Consider the following 18,007-nt stretch of genomic DNA (forward strand, 5'->3'; position numbering starts at 1 on the left):
GTTGATTTCCTCACCATTTAAAAGTTACTCTATTTTCAAAAACGTTAAGCAGCCTCCCAATTTATAGTGGTGAGAAAATACTGAATGAAAGATGTTGTTGTTAAACTTTGTACACTTAAATCTACAGTTCTACTGAACAGATTTTATTAATTAATAGGTCATTGGTAAGCCTAATTTGTGTAGATTTGCAAATAATTATGAAAGTTGGATTTTTTAAAGATTGACTAGATGAAACCCGTCAAAGTCGACAGTTACTGTTGAGGTTGCAAGCAAGATCGTTTGACTATAAATCGATGATAAATAACTCTATTTTTTTAACAATTTGTGTTGTTCGTGATTTAGCTGTGTCCTTTAGGTACGTCCGATCTTAATAATCAATAAATCAAATGGAAGCTGGTATTTCACTGAAGGTTCTTAGGTCAAAACAAATAGAATAACGTAATTTGAATTGAGTAAAAATATCACAAACTAAATTCCACAACCAAGATATAATCAAATTTATGTTTTCTGATTGAGCGATACAGTATCTTGAAGTTAACTGATTAAAACAGTGCTTTAGGTACGATTATTAAGACCGGAATCTTAATAATTAATAGCTCAAATGAAAGCTGGTATTTCACTAAAGGTTTTTAGACCAAAACATATAGGGTAATTTAGTTAGAGCTGCTAAAATACATCTTTAATTGAAGTAAAAAAAATTAAATTTTTCGTTGGGTAATACATTAGAAAAATTAATGATTATGTTTGATCACAAATATTTGCTTGCATAACTTTTTTAAGACCAAAATTAAGAAAATGGGATGGGCAGAAGAGCCAAACGAACTTGAAAAAAAAAAACTAATTTAACTCCCATAAGAAATGTACAGGTACACATTTTGTGCATAACTTGAAATATACGTAAATAATAACGAATGCCGATTCTTGATTGCAAATCTGTAGTGCGTCCATACCTTTAGTTTGAGGCCAAAATTATGAAAATCGGTCGAATAGAAGAGCTAACCCGACTCGGAAAAGAAAACCCAAATATTATTATAGATGGCCATAGGTGGTTTATCAGTATGCATAATCTAATCATACGAAACCTTTTGTGTTAATAATTAAACGGCTTAATTTGATTGATTTGTCTTTAATTAAATGTTGTCGTTAACAATTTGCATTTTTGTTTAAAGTGAACTATCATTCTAATGTTATGTGCTTAATCTGTACCATTAATATTAGTGAGTAAAGTGGTGTATGGATTTCAAAATCATTAATAATCGTGGAATAGATATGATAATTGAATAATTATTTTTCGTAGCCAAGCAAGTGTACGGTAATTTGTACAATTACTACTTTACAGAAAACGGTCTCATTAGTCAGCCCGCAATACAGCAGTGTTTTGGTAAAGTATCCTACATTTTGCAGGCGTAGTTACGAGTGAAGTAGTCTCCAGTTGTCCGCCGCACCGTTTGGTTAGGTCGGCCAAACCAAACTGTGCGACTCAGAGGCAAGTGGGAGGGATTGTTGGTCTCATGCTCCGCCGGCCGCAGACCTTGCGGAAACTAGCGCGGGGGAGATTGACCGCGGTGGACCTAGGTATGACTCCGTGGTGGGATACCAGCTGAGTGTGGGATGTGTTTGGTTTTTTCCGAAGCCGAATTGTCAAATCCTGTTTGTTCTGCTATGTTATGTTTATAGTTTATTAATCCTTACCACCTTTTAGTGTTGGGATATCGAAAGAAAATATCGATATTTATATCGACGATAATATCGGAGCCTCAATATCGATATTCCGATAATATCGGACCAAAAATATCGATATATCGGGAAAATATCGTTGAAAATTAATGGAATTGGAATGCTATCGGCTATCGCAATGCCTCCCTTTAACAGGAAATTACCTTAACAAACAATTGAAAAAAAATGCGTTTGAAGATATTAAAACAAAGGAATATATACAGACGGTTTGGTAAAAAAAATATCGATATGTCATCAAAAGAAATCATTGATATAAAAATGTCCCTTTAGAAGGAAAGTACCTTTGTTAATACTGAACAATATTAGCCTATCCTTATCGAAGTTGTCAGCTGATATGTTTTAATTTGTTATAATCAATATATCGGATAGAAAAATAAAATATCGATATTCAAAAAGAAATAATCGATAATAATGAATGTTCCCTTTAACAGGAAAGTACCACCATGAACAGTAGTTAGCTGCACACATATGACGTTAAATTGTTTACAATTTATAATTTTTTAGGCTTGTGTACAAAAAAATATACAACAAATGAGAATTTAATGGTTTTGATTGGTTTTCACTGCCGTCACCTCATTTTGGCACTCCACTTCTGCCAACCGTGCCAACTCACTATTCAAATGCAGGCAGAGGCAGCATTTTTAACTGGATAGGTACATGAAATAGTTTGTGTGTAGGCCTAAAAATAAATTTGTTATTAATAATATTTAATAACTGCTAAACAAGTCCAGAAAAGATTAAACTGTATTTTATTCTTGCATTATTCTTTGAAAAATTGCTAAAATCAATTCTAACGATAATATCGTAGTAAAATATCGATATCCCGATAATATCGGAAGTCTAATATCGATATAACATGTTACATAAACGAATGAGGGCTCATTTATTTCGTCTTACTTAGACGAATAAAAAAACATTTTAATCACAGTTCTACAACGTACCGTTGCCGACATAACGCAGTTCTCGCTTAACTATAAATATTATTGCAGAGTGTTATGTCTGCAACAGTACGTCAGAACTGTGATTAAAATGGGTTTTTATTCATGTAAGACGAAATAAATCTACATCAGCCCCCATTCGTTTATGCATCTAATGTATCAATTGATTGCAAATTAGTTTAGTGTGACAGATTTGTGTGGAATCCTCGCAGTCTAGGGTGGACCGACACGAGGTTTGGTTTTGTTCGACTTGGATATTCTCTTCCTGCCAAAGCGAACTTGTACTCATGTCATAACCTAAATTAATTTTGTAATTCCTATTATCGGTAGTTGTAGTTTATTTGTGATTTTAAATCTTTTGCACTCATTGTTTTCTCAATAAAATTAAGCAAACAAAAGTTGCAAAATTGTCTCTTATCTTAATGTTTTTTTCAGTTTGCTTAATTGCGTTGTTATTTCTTACAGTTGTTTACCACATTCTTTTCTTTATTGCCATTTGTGGTTGATTGTACCATTAATTCATGGTTTATTCCTGTTAATTCTCGCTATTCATTGCTGTTGCCTTTGTGTATGGATTGTTAAATTTGTTATCACCTATTTTAAGTCAAATAAATAAAATACATTTGAACCTCACACTACAATAGAGATAATCAATGGTGTTATATGTTCTCTGTTCCCTTGTCTGTGGTGTTGGTTGGACTGTTGGGCTAATGAAGCTTTTGCTTTAGCTTTGTGGTGGGATACCAGCTGAGTGTGGGATGTGTTTGGTTTTTTCCGAAGCCGAATTGTCAAATCCTGTTTGTTCTGCTATGTTATGTTTATAGTTTATTAATCCTTACCACCTTTTAGTGTTGGGATATCGAAAGAAAATATCGATATTTATATCGACGATAATATCGGAGCCTCAATATCGATATTCCGATAATATCGGACCAAAAATATCGATATATCGGGAAAATATCGTTGAAAATTAATGGAATTGGAATGCTATCGGCTATCGCAATGCCTCCCTTTAACAGGAAATTACCTTAACAAACAATTGAAAAAAAATGCGTTTGAAGATATTAAAACAAAGGAATATATACAGACGGTTTGGTAAAAAAAATATCGATATGTCATCAAAAGAAATCATTGATATAAAAATGTCCCTTTAGAAGGAAAGTACCTTTGTTAATACTGAACAATATTAGCCTATCCTTATCGAAGTTGTCAGCTGATATGTTTTAATTTGTTATAATCAATATATCGGATAGAAAAATAAAATATCGATATTCAAAAAGAAATAATCGATAATAATGAATGTTCCCTTTAACAGGAAAGTACCACCATGAACAGTAGTTAGCTGCACACATATGACGTTAAATTGTTTACAATTTATAATTTTTTAGGCTTGTGTACAAAAAAATATACAACAAATGAGAATTTAATGGTTTTGATTGGTTTTCACTGCCGTCACCTCATTTTGGCACTCCACTTCTGCCAACCGTGCCAACTCACTATTCAAATGCAGGCAGAGGCAGCATTTTTAACTGGATAGGTACATGAAATAGTTTGTGTGTAGGCCTAAAAATAAATTTGTTATTAATAATATTTAATAACTGCTAAACAAGTTCAGAAAAGATTAAACTGTATTTTATTCTTGCATTATTCTTTGAAAAATTGCTAAAATCAATTCTAACGATAATATCGTAGTAAAATATCGATATCCCGATAATATCGGAAGTCTAATATCGATATAACATGTTACATAAACGAATGAGGGCTCATTTATTTCGTCTTACTTAGACGAATAAAAAAACATTTTAATCACAGTTCTACAACGTACCGTTGCCGACATAACGCAGTTCTCGCTTAACTATAAATATTATTGCAGAGTGTTATGTCTGCAACAGTACGTCAGAACTGTGATTAAAATGGGTTTTTATTCATGTAAGACGAAATAAATCTACATCAGCCCCCATTCGTTTATGCATCTAATGTATCAATTGATTGCAAATTAGTTTAGTGTGACAGATTTGTGTGGAATCCTCGCAGTCTAGGGTGGACCGACACGAGGTTTGGTTTTGTTCGACTTGGATATTCTCTTCCTGCCAAAGCGAACTTGTACTCATGTCATAACCTAAATTAATTTTGTAATTCCTATTATCGGTAGTTGTAGTTTATTTGTGATTTTAAATCTTTTGCACTCATTGTTTTCTCAATAAAATTAAGCAAACAAAAGTTGCAAAATTGTCTCTTATCTTAATGTTTTTTTCAGTTTGCTTAATTGCGTTGTTATTTCTTACAGTTGTTTACCACATTCATTTCTTTATTGCCATTTGTGGTTGATTGTACCATTAATTCATGGTTTATTCCTGTTAATTCTCGCTATTCATTGCTGTTGCCTTTGTGTATGGATTGTTAAATTTGTTATCACCTATTTTAAGTCAAATAAATAAAATACATTTGAACCTCACACTACAATAGAGATAATCAATGGTGTTATTTGTTCTCTGTTCCCTTGTCTGTGGTGTTGGTTGGACTGTTGGGCTAATGAAGCTTTTGCTTTAGCTTTGTGGTGGGATACCAGCTGAGTGTGGGATGTGTTTGGTTTTTTCCGAAGCCGAATTGTCAAATCCTGTTTGTTCTGCTATGTTATGTTTATAGTTTATTAATCCTTACCACCTTTTAGTGTTGGGATATCGAAAGAAAATATCGATATTTATATCGACGATAATATCGGAGCCTCAATATCGATATTCCGATAATATCGGACCAAAAATATCGATATATCGGGAAAATATCGTTGAAAATTAATGGAATTGGAATGCTATCGGCTATCGCAATGCCTCCCTTTAACAGGAAATTACCTTAACAAACAATTGAAAAAAATGCGTTTGAAGATATTAAAACAAAGGAATATATACAGACGGTTTGGTAAAAAAAATATCGATATGTCATCAAAAGAAATCATTGATATAAAAATGTCCCTTTAGAAGGAAAGTACCTTTGTTAATACTGAACAATATTAGCCTATCCTTATCGAAGTTGTCAGCTGATATGTTTTAATTTGTTATAATCAATATATCGGATAGAAAAATAAAATATCGATATTCAAAAAGAAATAATCGATAATAATGAATGTTCCCTTTAACAGGAAAGTACCACCATGAACAGTAGTTAGCTGCACACATATGACGTTAAATTGTTTACAATTTATAATTTTTTAGGCTTGTGTACAAAAAAATATACAACAAATGAGAATTTAATGGTTTTGATTGGTTTTCACTGCCGTCACCTCATTTTGGCACTCCACTTCTGCCAACCGTGCCAACTCACTATTCAAATGCAGGCAGAGGCAGCATTTTTAACTGGATAGGTACATGAAATAGTTTGTGTGTAGGCCTAAAAATAAATTTGTTATTAATAATATTTAATAACTGCTAAACAAGTCCAGAAAAGATTAAACTGTATTTTATTCTTGCATTATTCTTTGAAAAATTGCTAAAATCAATTCTAACGATAATATCGTAGTAAAATATCGATATCCCGATAATATCGGAAGTCTAATATCGATATAACATGTTACATAAACGAATGAGGGCTCATTTATTTCGTCTTACTTAGACGAATAAAAAAACATTTTAATCACAGTTCTACAACGTACCGTTGCCGACATAACGCAGTTCTCGCTTAACTATAAATATTATTGCAGAGTGTTATGTCTGCAACAGTACGTCAGAACTGTGATTAAAATGGGTTTTTATTCATGTAAGACGAAATAAATCTACATCAGCCCCCATTCGTTTATGCATCTAATGTATCAATTGATTGCAAATTAGTTTAGTGTGACAGATTTGTGTGGAATCCTCGCAGTCTAGGGTGGACCGACACGAGGTTTGGTTTTGTTCGACTTGGATATTCTCTTCCTGCCAAAGCGAACTTGTACTCATGTCATAACCTAAATTAATTTTGTAATTCCTATTATCGGTAGTTGTAGTTTATTTGTGATTTTAAATCTTTTGCACTCATTGTTTTCTCAATAAAATTAAGCAAACAAAAGTTGCAAAATTGTCTCTTATCTTAATGTTTTTTTCAGTTTGCTTAATTGCGTTGTTATTTCTTACAGTTGTTTACCACATTCTTTTCTTTATTGCCATTTGTGGTTGATTGTACCATTAATTCATGGTTTATTCCTGTTAATTCTCGCTATTCATTGCTGTTGCCTTTGTGTATGGATTGTTAAATTTGTTATCACCTATTTTAAGTCAAATAAATAAAATACATTTGAACCTCACACTACAATAGAGATAATCAATGGTGTTATTTGTTCTCTGTTCCCTTGTCTGTGGTGTTGGTTGGACTGTTGGGCTAATGAAGCTTTTGCTTTAGCTTTGTGGTGGGATACCAGCTGAGTGTGGGATGTGTTTGGTTTTTTCCGAAGCCGAATTGTCAAATCCTGTTTGTTCTGCTATGTTATGTTTATAGTTTATTAATCCTTACCACCTTTTAGTGTTGGGATATCGAAAGAAAATATCGATATTTATATCGACGATAATATCGGAGCCTCAATATCGATATTCCGATAATATCGGACCAAAAATATCGATATATCGGGAAAATATCGTTGAAAATTAATGGAATTGGAATGCTATCGGCTATCGCAATGCCTCCCTTTAACAGGAAATTACCTTAACAAACAATTGAAAAAAAATGCGTTTGAAGATATTAAAACAAAGGAATATATACAGACGGTTTGGTAAAAAAAATATCGATATGTCATCAAAAGAAATCATTGATATAAAAATGTCCCTTTAGAAGGAAAGTACCTTTGTTAATACTGAACAATATTAGCCTATCCTTATCGAAGTTGTCAGCTGATATGTTTTAATTTGTTATAATCAATATATCGGATAGAAAAATAAAATATCGATATTCAAAAAGAAATAATCGATAATAATGAATGTTCCCTTTAACAGGAAAGTACCACCATGAACAGTAGTTAGCTGCACACATATGACGTTAAATTGTTTACAATTTATAATTTTTTAGGCTTGTGTACAAAAAAATATACAACAAATGAGAATTTAATGGTTTTGATTGGTTTTCACTGCCGTCACCTCATTTTGGCACTCCACTTCTGCCAACCGTGCCAACTCACTATTCAAATGCAGGCAGAGGCAGCATTTTTAACTGGATAGGTACATGAAATAGTTTGTGTGTAGGCCTAAAAATAAATTTGTTATTAATAATATTTAATAACTGCTAAACAAGTCCAGAAAAGATTAAACTGTATTTTATTCTTGCATTATTCTTTGAAAAATTGCTAAAATCAATTCTAACGATAATATCGTAGTAAAATATCGATATCCCGATAATATCGGAAGTCTAATATCGATATAACATGTTACATAAACGAATGAGGGCTCATTTATTTCGTCTTACTTAGACGAATAAAAAAACATTTTAATCACAGTTCTACAACGTACCGTTGCCGACATAACGCAGTTCTCGCTTAACTATAAATATTATTGCAGAGTGTTATGTCTGCAACAGTACGTCAGAACTGTGATTAAAATGGGTTTTTATTCATGTAAGACGAAATAAATCTACATCAGCCCCCATTCGTTTATGCATCTAATGTATCAATTGATTGCAAATTAGTTTAGTGTGACAGATTTGTGTGGAATCCTCGCAGTCTAGGGTGGACCGACACGAGGTTTGGTTTTGTTCGACTTGGATATTCTCTTCCTGCCAAAGCGAACTTGTACTCATGTCATAACCTAAATTAATTTTGTAATTCCTATTATCGGTAGTTGTAGTTTATTTGTGATTTTAAATCTTTTGCACTCATTGTTTTCTCAATAAAATTAAGCAAACAAAAGTTGCAAAATTGTCTCTTATCTTAATGTTTTTTTCAGTTTGCTTAATTGCGTTGTTATTTCTTACAGTTGTTTACCACATTCTTTTCTTTATTGCCATTTGTGGTTGATTGTACCATTAATTCATGGTTTATTCCTGTTAATTCTCGCTATTCATTGCTGTTGCCTTTGTGTATGGATTGTTAAATTTGTTATCACCTATTTTAAGTCAAATAAATAAAATACATTTGAACCTCACACTACAATAGAGATAATCAATGGTGTTATTTGTTCTCTGTTCCCTTGTCTGTGGTGTTGGTTGGACTGTTGGGCTAATGAAGCTTTTGCTTTAGCTTTGTGGTGGGATACCAGCTGAGTGTGGGATGTGTTTGGTTTTTTCCGAAGCCGAATTGTCAAATCCTGTTTGTTCTGCTATGTTATGTTTATAGTTTATTAATCCTTACCACCTTTTAGTGTTGGGATATCGAAAGAAAATATCGATATTTATATCGACGATAATATCGGAGCCTCAATATCGATATTCCGATAATATCGGACCAAAAATATCGATATATCGGGAAAATATCGTTGAAAATTAATGGAATTGGAATGCTATCGGCTATCGCAATGCCTCCCTTTAACAGGAAATTACCTTAACAAACAATTGAAAAAAAATGCGTTTGAAGATATTAAAACAAAGGAATATATACAGACGGTTTGGTAAAAAAAATATCGATATGTCATCAAAAGAAATCATTGATATAAAAATGTCCCTTTAGAAGGAAAGTACCTTTGTTAATACTGAACAATATTAGCCTATCCTTATCGAAGTTGTCAGCTGATATGTTTTAATTTGTTATAATCAATATATCGGATAGAAAAATAAAATATCGATATTCAAAAAGAAATAATCGATAATAATGAATGTTCCCTTTAACAGGAAAGTACCACCATGAACAGTAGTTAGCTGCACACATATGACGTTAAATTGTTTACAATTTATAATTTTTTAGGCTTGTGTACAAAAAAATATACAACAAATGAGAATTTAATGGTTTTGATTGGTTTTCACTGCCGTCACCTCATTTTGGCACTCCACTTCTGCCAACCGTGCCAACTCACTATTCAAATGCAGGCAGAGGCAGCATTTTTAACTGGATAGGTACATGAAATAGTTTGTGTGTAGGCCTAAAAATAAATTTGTTATTAATAATATTTAATAACTGCTAAACAAGTTCAGAAAAGATTAAACTGTATTTTATTCTTGCATTATTCTTTGAAAAATTGCTAAAATCAATTCTAACGATAATATCGTAGTAAAATATCGATATCCCGATAATATCGGAAGTCTAATATCGATATAACATGTTACATAAACGAATGAGGGCTCATTTATTTCGTCTTACTTAGACGAATAAAAAAACATTTTAATCACAGTTCTACAACGTACCGTTGCCGACATAACACAGTTCTCGCTTAACTATAAATATTATTGCAGAGTGTTATGTCTGCAACAGTACGTCAGAACTGTGATTAAAATGGGTTTTTATTCATGTAAGACGAAATAAATCTACATCAGCCCCCATTCGTTTATGCATCTAATGTATCAATTGATTGCAAATTAGTTTAGTGTGACAGATTTGTGTGGAATCCTCGCAGTCTAGGGTGGACCGACACGAGGTTTGGTTTTGTTCGACTTGGATATTCTCTTCCTGCCAAAGCGAACTTGTACTCATGTCATAACCTAAATTAATTTTGTAATTCCTATTATCGGTAGTTGTAGTTTATTTGTGATTTTAAATCTTTTGCACTCATTGTTTTCTCAATAAAATTAAGCAAACAAAAGTTGCAAAATTGTCTCTTATCTTAATGTTTTTTTCAGTTTGCTTAATTGCGTTGTTATTTCTTACAGTTGTTTACCACATTCTTTTCTTTATTGCCATTTGTGGTTGATTGTACCATTAATTCATGGTTTATTCCTGTTAATTCTCGCTATTCATTGCTGTTGCCTTTGTGTATGGATTGTTAAATTTGTTATCACCTATTTTAAGTCAAATAAATAAAATACATTTGAACCTCACACTACAATAGAGATAATCAATGGTGTTATTTGTTCTCTGTTCCCTTGTCTGTGGTGTTGGTTGGACTGTTGGGCTAATGAAGCTTTTGCTTTAGCTTTGTGGTGGGATACCAGCTGAGTGTGGGATGTGTTTGGTTTTTTCCGAAGCCGAATTGTCAAATCCTGTTTGTTCTGCTATGTTATGTTTATAGTTTATTAATCCTTACCACCTTTTAGTGTTGGGATATCGAAAGAAAATATCGATATTTATATCGACGATAATATCGGAGCCTCAATATCGATATTCCGATAATATCGGACCAAAAATATCGATATATCGGGAAAATATCGTTGAAAATTAATGGAATTGGAATGCTATCGGCTATCGCAATGCCTCCCTTTAACAGGAAATTACCTTAACAAACAATTGAAAAAAAATGCGTTTGAAGATATTAAAACAAAGGAATATATACAGACGGTTTGGTAAAAAAAATATCGATATGTCATCAAAAGAAATCATTGATATAAAAATGTCCCTTTAGAAGGAAAGTACCTTTGTTAATACTGAACAATATTAGCCTATCCTTATCGAAGTTGTCAGCTGATATGTTTTAATTTGTTATAATCAATATATCGGATAGAAAAATAAAATATCGATATTCAAAAAGAAATAATCGATAATAATGAATGTTCCCTTTAACAGGAAAGTACCACCATGAACAGTAGTTAGCTGCACACATATGACGTTAAATTGTTTACAATTTATAATTTTTTAGGCTTGTGTACAAAAAAATATACAACAAATGAGAATTTAATGGTTTTGATTGGTTTTCACTGCCGTCACCTCATTTTGGCACTCCACTTCTGCCAACCGTGCCAACTCACTATTCAAATGCAGGCAGAGGCAGCATTTTTAACTGGATAGGTACATGAAATAGTTTGTGTGTAGGCCTAAAAATAAATTTGTTATTAATAATATTTAATAACTGCTAAACAAGTTCAGAAAAGATTAAACTGTATTTTATTCTTGCATTATTCTTTGAAAAATTGCTAAAATCAATTCTAACGATAATATCGTAGTAAAATATCGATATCCCGATAATATCGGAAGTCTAATATCGATATAACATGTTACATAAACGAATGAGGGCTCATTTATTTCGTCTTACTTAGACGAATAAAAAAACATTTTAATCACAGTTCTACAACGTACCGTTGCCGACATAACGCAGTTCTCGCTTAACTATAAATATTATTGCAGAGTGTTATGTCTGCAACAGTACGTCAGAACTGTGATTAAAATGGGTTTTTATTCATGTAAGACGAAATAAATCTACATCAGCCCCCATTCGTTTATGCATCTAATGTATCAATTGATTGCAAATTAGTTTAGTGTGACAGATTTGTGTGGAATCCTCGCAGTCTAGGGTGGACCGACACGAGGTTTGGTTTTGTTCGACTTGGATATTCTCTTCCTGCCAAAGTGAACTTGTACTCATGTCATAACCTAAATTAATTTTGTAATTCCTATTATCGGTAGTTGTAGTTTATTTGTGATTTTAAATCTTTTGCACTCATTGTTTTCTCAATAAAATTAAGCAAACAAAAGTTGCAAAATTGTCTCTTATCTTAATGTTTTTTTCAGTTTGCTTAATTGCGTTGTTATTTCTTACAGTTGTTTACCACATTCTTTTCTTTATTGCCATTTGTGGTTGATTGTACCATTAATTCATGGTTTATTCCTGTTAATTCTCGCTATTCATTGCTGTTGCCTTTGTGTATGGATTGTTAAATTTGTTATCACCTATTTTAAGTCAAATAAATAAAATACATTTGAACCTCACACTACAATAGAGATAATCAATGGTGTTATTTGTTCTCTGTTCCCTTGTCTGTGGTGTTGGTTGGACTGTTGGGCTAATGAAGCTTTTGCTTTAGCTTTGTGGTGGGATACCAGCTGAGTGTGGGATGTGTTTGGTTTTTTCCGAAGCCGAATTGTCAAATCCTGTTTGTTCTGCTATGTTATGTTTATAGTTTATTAATCCTTACCACCTTTTAGTGTTGGGATATCGAAAGAAAATATCGATATTTATATCGACGATAATATCGGAGCCTCAATATCGATATTCCGATAATATCGGACCAAAAATATCGATATATCGGGAAAATATCGTTGAAAATTAATGGAATTGGAATGCTATCGGCTATCGCAATGCCTCCCTTTAACAGGAAATTACCTTAACAAACAATTGAAAAAAAATGCGTTTGAAGATATTAAAACAAAGGAATATATACAGACGGTTTGGTAAAAAAAATATCGATATGTCATCAAAAGAAATCATTGATATAAAAATGTCCCTTTAGAAGGAAAGTACCTTTGTTAATACTGAACAATATTAGCCTATCCTTATCGAAGTTGTCAGCTGATATGTTTTAATTTGTTATAATCAATGATAGAAAAATAAAATATCGATATTCAAAAAGAAATAATCGATAATAATGAATGTTCCCTTTAACAGGAAAGTACCACCATGAACAGTAGTTAGCTGCACACATATGACGTTAAATTGTTTACAATTTATAATTTTTTAGGCTTGTGTACAAAAAAATATACAAAAAATGAGAATTTAATGGTTTTGATTGGTTTTCACTGCCGTCACCTCATTTTGGCACTCCACTTCTGCCAACCGTGCCAACTCACTATTCAAATGCAGGCAGAGGCAGCATTTTTAACTGGATAGGTACATGAAATAGTTTGTGTGTAGGCCTAAAAATAAATTTGTTATTAATAATATTTAATAACTGCTAAACAAGTCCAGAAAAGATTAAACTGTATTTTATTCTTGCATTATTCTTTGAAAAATTGCTAAAATCAATTCTAACGATAATATCGTAGTAAAATATCGATATCCCGATAATATCGGAAGTCTAATATCGATATAACATGTTACATAAACGAATGAGGGCTCATTTATTTCGTCTTACTTAGACGAATAAAAAAACATTTTAATCACAGTTCTACAACGTACCGTTGCCGACATAACGCAGTTCTCGCTTAACTATAAATATTATTGCAGAGTGTTATGTCTGCAACAGTACGTCAGAACTGTGATTAAAATGGGTTTTTATTCATGTAAGACGAAATAAATCTACATCAGCCCCCATTCGTTTATGCATCTAATGTATCAATTGATTGCAAATTAGTTTAGTGTGACAGATTTGTGTGGAATCCTCGCAGTCTAGGGTGGACCGACACGAGGTTTGGTTTTGTTCGACTTGGATATTCTCTTCCTGCCAAAGCGAACTTGTACTCATGTCATAACCTAAATTAATTTTGTAATTCCTATTATCGGTAGTTGTAGTTTATTTGTGATTTTAAATCTTTTGCACTCATTGTTTTCTCAATAAAATTAAGCAAACAAAAGTTGCAAAATTGTCTCTTATCTTAATGTTTTTTTCAGTTTGCTTAATTGCGTTGTTATTTCTTACAGTTGTTTACCACATTCTTTTCTTTATTGCCATTTGTGGTTGATTGTACCATTAATTCATGGTTTATTCCTGTTAATTCTCGCTATTCATTGCTGTTGCCTTTGTGTATGGATTGTTAAATTTGTTATCACCTATTTTAAGTCAAATAAATAAAATACATTTGAACCTCACACTACAATAGAGATAATCAATGGTGTTATTTGTTCTCTGTTCCCTTGTCTGTGGTGTTGGTTGGACTGTTGGGCTAATGAAGCTTTTGCTTTAGCTTTGTGGTGGGATACCAGCTGAGTGTGGGATGTGTTTGGTTTTTTCCGAAGCCGAATTGTCAAATCCTGTTTGTTCTGCTATGTTATGTTTATAGTTTATTAATCCTTACCACCTTTTAGTGTTGGGATATCGAAAGAAAATATCGATATTTATATCGACGATAATATCGGAGCCTCAATATCGATATTCCGATAATATCGGACCAAAAATATCGATATATCGGGAAAATATCGTTGAAAATTAATGGAATTGGAATGCTATCGGCTATCGCAATGCCTCCCTTTAACAGGAAATTACCTTAACAAACAATTGAAAAAAAATGCGTTTGAAGATATTAAAACAAAGGAATATATACAGACGGTTTGGTAAAAAAAATATCGATATGTCATCAAAAGAAATCATTGATATAAAAATGTCCCTTTAGAAGGAAAGTACCTTTGTTAATACTGAACAATATTAGCCTATCCTTATCGAAGTTGTCAGCTGATATGTTTTAATTTGTTATAATCAATATATCGGATAGAAAAATAAAATATCGATATTCAAAAAGAAATAATCGATAATAATGAATGTTCCCTTTAACAGGAAAGTACCACCATGAACAGTAGTTAGCTGCACACATATGACGTTAAATTGTTTACAATTTATAATTTTTTAGGCTTGTGTACAAAAAAATATACAAAAAATGAGAATTTAATGGTTTTGATTGGTTTTCACTGCCGTCACCTCATTTTGGCACTCCACTTCTGCCAACCGTGCCAACTCACTATTCAAATGCAGGCAGAGGCAGCATTTTTAACTGGATAGGTACATGAAATAGTTTGTGTGTAGGCCTAAAAATAAATTTGTTATTAATAATATTTAATAACTGCTAAACAAGTCCAGAAAAGATTAAACTGTATTTTATTCTTGCATTATTCTTTGAAAAATTGCTAAAATCAATTCTAACGATAATATCGTAGTAAAATATCGATATCCCGATAATATCGGAAGTCTAATATCGATATAACATGTTACATAAACGAATGAGGGCTCATTTATTTCGTCTTACTTAGACGAATAAAAACACATTTTAATCACAGTTCTACAACGTACCGTTGCCGACATAACGCAGTTCTCGCTTAACTATAAATATTATTGCAGAGTGTTATGTCTGCAACAGTACGTCAGAACTGTGATTAAAATGGGTTTTTATTCATGTAAGACGAAATAAATCTACATCAGCCCCCATTCGTTTATGCATCTAATGTATCAATTGATTGCAAATTAGTTTAGTGTGACAGATTTGTGTGGAATCCTCGCAGTCTAGGGTGGACCGACACGAGGTTTGGTTTTGTTCGACTTGGATATTCTCTTCCTGCCAAAGCGAACTTGTACTCATGTCATAACCTAAATTAATTTTGTAATTCCTATTATCGGTAGTTGTAGTTTATTTGTGATTTTAAATCTTTTGCACTCATTGTTTTCTCAATAAAATTAAGCAAACAAAAGTTGCAAAATTGTCTCTTATCTTAATGTTTTTTTCAGTTTGCTTAATTGCGTTGTTATTTCTTACAGTTGTTTACCACATTCTTTTCTTTATTGCCATTTGTGGTTGATTGTACCATTAATTCATGGTTTATTCCTGTTAATTCTCGCTATTCATTGCTGTTGCCTTTGTGTATGGATTGTTAAATTTGTTATCACCTATTTTAAGTCAAATAAATAAAATACATTTGAACCTCACACTACAATAGAGATAATCAATGGTGTTATTTGTTCTCTGTTCCCTTGTCTGTGGTGTTGGTTGGACTGTTGGGCTAATGAAGCTTTTGCTTTAGCTTTGTGGTGGGATACCAGCTGAGTGTGGGATGTGTTTGGTTTTTTCCGAAGCCGAATTGTCAAATCCTGTTTGTTCTGCTATGTTATGTTTATAGTTTATTAATCCTTACCACCTTTTAGTGTTGGGATATCGAAAGAAAATATCGATATTTATATCGACGATAATATCGGAGCCTCAATATCGATATTCCGATAATATCGGACCAAAAATATCGATATATCGGGAAAATATCGTTGAAAATTAATGGAATTGGAATGCTATCGGCTATCGCAATGCCTCCCTTTAACAGGAAATTACCTTAACAAACAATTGAAAAAAAATGCGTTTGAAGATATTAAAACAAAGGAATATATACAGACGGTTTGGTAAAAAAAATATCGATATGTCATCAAAAGAAATCATTGATATAAAAATGTCCCTTTAGAAGGAAAGTACCTTTGTTAATACTGAACAATATTAGCCTATCCTTATCGAAGTTGTCAGCTGATATGTTTTAATTTGTTATAATCAATATATCGGATAGAAAAATAAAATATCGATATTCAAAAAGAAATAATCGATAATAATGAATGTTCCCTTTAACAGGAAAGTACCACCATGAACAGTAGTTAGCTGCACACATATGACGTTAAATTGTTTACAATTTATAATTTTTTAGGCTTGTGTACAAAAAAATATACAACAAATGAGAATTTAATGGTTTTGATTGGTTTTCACTGCCGTCACCTCATTTTGGCACTCCACTTCTGCCAACCGTGCCAACTCACTATTCAAATGCAGGCAGAGGCAGCATTTTTAACTGGATAGGTACATGAAATAGTTTGTGTGTAGGCCTAAAAATAAATTTGTTATTAATAATATTTAATAACTGCTAAACAAGTCCAGAAAAGATTAAACTGTATTTTATTCTTGCATTATTCTTTGAAAAATTGCTAAAATCAATTCTAACGATAATATCGTAGTAAAATATCGATATCCCGATAATATCGGAAGTCTAATATCGATATAACATGTTACATAAACGAATGAGGGCTCATTTATTTCGTCTTACTTAGACGAATAAAAAAACATTTTAATCACAGTTCTACAACGTACCGTTGCCGACATAACGCAGTTCTCGCTTAACTATAAATATTATTGCAGAGTGTTATGTCTGCAACAGTACGTCAGAACTGTGATTAAAATGGGTTTTTATTCATGTAAGACGAAATAAATCTACATCAGCCCCCATTCGTTTATGCATCTAATGTATCAATTGATTGCAAATTAGTTTAGTGTGACAGATTTGTGTGGAATCCTCGCAGTCTAGGGTGGACCGACACGAGGTTTGGTTTTGTTCGACTTGGATATTCTCTTCCTGCCAAAGCGAACTTGTACTCATGTCATAACCTAAATTAATTTTGTAATTCCTATTATCGGTAGTTGTAGTTTATTTGTGATTTTAAATCTTTTGCACTCATTGTTTTCTCAATAAAATTAAGCAAACAAAAGTTGCAAAATTGTCTCTTATCTTAATGTTTTTTTCAGTTTGCTTAATTGCGTTGTTATTTCTTACAGTTGTTTACCACATTCTTTTCTTTATTGCCATTTGTGGTTGATTGTACCATTAATTCATGGTTTATTCCTGTTAATTCTCGCTATTCATTGCTGTTGCCTTTGTGTATGGATTGTTAAATTTGTTATCACCTATTTTAAGTCAAATAAATAAAATACATTTGAACCTCACACTACAATAGAGATAATCAATGGTGTTATTTGTTCTCTGTTCCCTTGTCTGTGGTGTTGGTTGGACTGTTGGGCTAATGAAGCTTTTGCTTTAGCTTTGTGGTGGGATACCAGCTGAGTGTGGGATGTG

Source organism: Macrosteles quadrilineatus, unplaced genomic scaffold (genome assembly GCF_028750875.1).
Source record: "Macrosteles quadrilineatus isolate MER2022 unplaced genomic scaffold, UCM_ALF_1.0 Scaffold_5__1_contigs__length_97177068, whole genome shotgun sequence".
Classification (NCBI taxonomy): Eukaryota; Metazoa; Arthropoda; class Insecta; order Hemiptera; family Cicadellidae; genus Macrosteles; species Macrosteles quadrilineatus.